At 40.4% G+C, this 2,811-nt stretch overlaps 1 long non-coding RNA gene across 1 annotated transcript; it reads right to left on the reverse strand.

Moving 5' to 3' along the window:
- Nucleotides 1-2,052: 2,052 nt before the first annotated feature.
- LOC124862160 lies at nucleotides 2,053-2,575 on the reverse strand. Its single transcript, XR_007036878.1, has 2 exons — nucleotides 2,202-2,575; nucleotides 2,053-2,110 (listed from the first exon to the last, which is right to left on the reverse strand). It is a non-coding gene; the product is annotated as an uncharacterized LOC124862160 (long non-coding RNA).
- Between the last annotated feature and the right edge of the window lie 236 nt (nucleotides 2,576-2,811).

Genomic DNA, 2,811 nt, shown 5'->3' on the forward strand with positions numbered 1-2,811 from the left:
TGAAAACCCCAAATTCAGTATCAGAAAATTTGAATATTACTTAAGACCAATACAAAAAATGGATTTTTAGAAATGTTGGCTGACTGAAAAGTATGAACATGAAAAGTATGAACATGTACAGCACTCAAGACTTAGTTGGGGCTCCTTTTGCCTAGATTACAGCAGCAATGCGACGTGGCATGGAGTCGATCAGTCTGTGGCACTGCTCAGGTGTTATGAGAGCCCAGGTTGCTCTGGTAGTGGCCTTCAGCTCTTCTGAATTGTTGAGTCTGGCGTATTGCATCTTTCTCTTCACAATACCCCATAGAGTTCTACGGGGTTAAGGTCAGGTGAGTTTGCTGGCCAATTAAAAGTAGGGATACCATGGTCCTTAAACAAGGTATTGGTAGCTTTGGCACTGTGTGCAGGTGCCAAGTCCTGTTGCAAAATGAAATCTGCATCTCCTTTTTGTCTTTAGCCCGGCAAGACGCTTCTGATGCTGTCTCTTGTTCAAGAGTGGCTTGACACAAGGAATGGGACAGCTAAAACTTATGTCTTGCATACGTCTGTGCGTGCGGTTCTTGAGGCACTGACTCCAGCTGTAGTCCACACTTTGTGTTTCCCCCCCTACATTTTTGAATGGGTTTTGTTTCACAATGCTCTCCAGGGTGCGGTTATCCTTATTGCTTGTACACATTTTTCTACCACATCTTTTCCTTCCCTTCGCCTCTCTATTAATGTGCTTAGACACAGAGCTCTGTGAACAGCCAGCCTCTTTAGCAGTCTTCCCCATGATTGTGTAGCCTACAGAACTAGACTGAGAGGCCATTGAAAGGCCTTTGCAGGTTTTTTGAGTTCATTGGCTGATTAGTGTGGCACCAGGTGTTTTCAATATTGAACCTTTTCACAATATTCTAATTTTCTGACATACTGAATTTGGGGTTTTCATTAGTTGTCAGTTATAATCATCAAAATTAAAAGAAATAAACATTTGAAATTTGTCAGTCTGTGTGTAATAAATGAATTATACAAGTTTCACTTTTTGATTGGAATTACTGAAATAAATCTATTGTTTCATGATATTCTAATTTTATGACCAGCACCTGTATAGGTTATTTTTTAAAACTGATAAATGAGCCTCATCAGATCACATATTCAATAGATACTAATTTCTTGAATATGACTGGATATGTTGGGCCCACATCCAATTTTTTAATAGCTGTCCAAAGCTGCAACTGTGCAAACAAGTTGTGCACTGTGACTCTTGACAAAAAGATTAACGACACAGGGTGTTACTTCAGCATTACGAGAACACGATTTGTGCTTACCAACTATTGTTTGCTCTACTTCATAAAGTTTAAGTTGCTTAGGGTGGATGTCATTAGCATATTGTACCTCAACCATTCTGCAACCATGAGCTTATTTCAATTACTTGGTTTCCTGCCACATACCCTGCTTGGGCATGGAATGCCTCGTTTTTCTTATATAAAATCTTAATTAAGCATTTTCTAGAAATGTTAAGTAAGATTTAAATAAGGGACCTTGGGAAGATATATGTCAAGATTAATGTAAACATCCTTTATCCATTCCAGTATAAGTTTTGATGTTTGCTTTCATTGCTCTACTAAAACAAAGTTTTGTCCAGGTTTTAACCATTTATCTGTTAAGCTATAAGAATTGAGTGATTGTGGTCTTTTTTTTTAACCATTTAATTAACTTTGTGCAATGGACCAGCACCACTGAAAAACTCACCTTTAAACCGATTGTTGCAAATTAGCTCAATGTTTGCCTCATCTGATGAGACGGCTGTTGGCTTTTCCATGTGAACAGCTGTAAATTTAATTTGAGCTTGAGATAAAGCTCTCAATATCTGCTGATGAAAAACTTGCCACTGTGTAGAAATCGACACTTATGTACCATCAATTTCCAGTTTATGGCTGGCCTATGTCCTGATGGGTTTGCTCTTATTCACAAACTTCTTAACTGGTCTTCTCCCATCAGATAGTTCAGACTTGGATACTGACATATTTGAAGTAGCTCTGACCCACACACAGAACAGTCAGGAGTAGGAAGTAAAATAAAGACTGTTTTATTGATGATGGAATCAGGAACAAAAAGGATGAAAATCTCACTGTAGGGAGAGAAGTGAAGAGAATGGGTGAGTACGGTAGGAAAAACGAAACTAAGAACAAAGAACCAACATGATTCTGAGATCGGCTTACTGGGTAATGGTGGTCAGGTCGCCAGAGGGAATGAGATTCAGGATCCAGGTCTTTTGCAGGGATATCCGTAGAGAGTTCTCTTGGTGCTGTTCTGTGTGAGCTCGGAACAAAAAGAATGAGTTCGATGTGCGGTGGTTTACGTTGGAGGGTGGACAGGGTACGCTTATGGCTTGGTTCAGGAGACGGAGAGAGCAGGAAGCTGCCAGCTTGATGCGAGTCCAAACGAAGACATGAGGCAGGATTTTTCTAATCCATGGCTTGATCATCCAGAGTGACAAAAATCCAAAACTTAGATCTTCTTAATCTACAAAGGCACAAAGACAAAGTTAAACGAGGTCAAAGAACGAAGCATAACCTTAGTGTGTGGCTCAAACTTGTACCACTGGTGGCAAGACACTCTCACATCGAAGTGCTGGCAGCCTCCTGCTTAAGTACTCCTCATAGTAATCAGTGGCACAAGTTGTACCTGTGACCCAGCACACCTGAGAGCTCCAGCACCATCTGAAAAAAAGCACATGTAGCAAGCACAAAAACACAAACACAACCCAGATCCTGCCAGATAGTGTTAGAGTGGTCTCCACAGCAGGACCATGATCCAAAAAACACAACA

This window comes from Girardinichthys multiradiatus, chromosome X, assembly GCF_021462225.1.
Source record: "Girardinichthys multiradiatus isolate DD_20200921_A chromosome X, DD_fGirMul_XY1, whole genome shotgun sequence".
NCBI lineage: Eukaryota > Metazoa > Chordata > Actinopteri > Cyprinodontiformes > Goodeidae > Girardinichthys > Girardinichthys multiradiatus.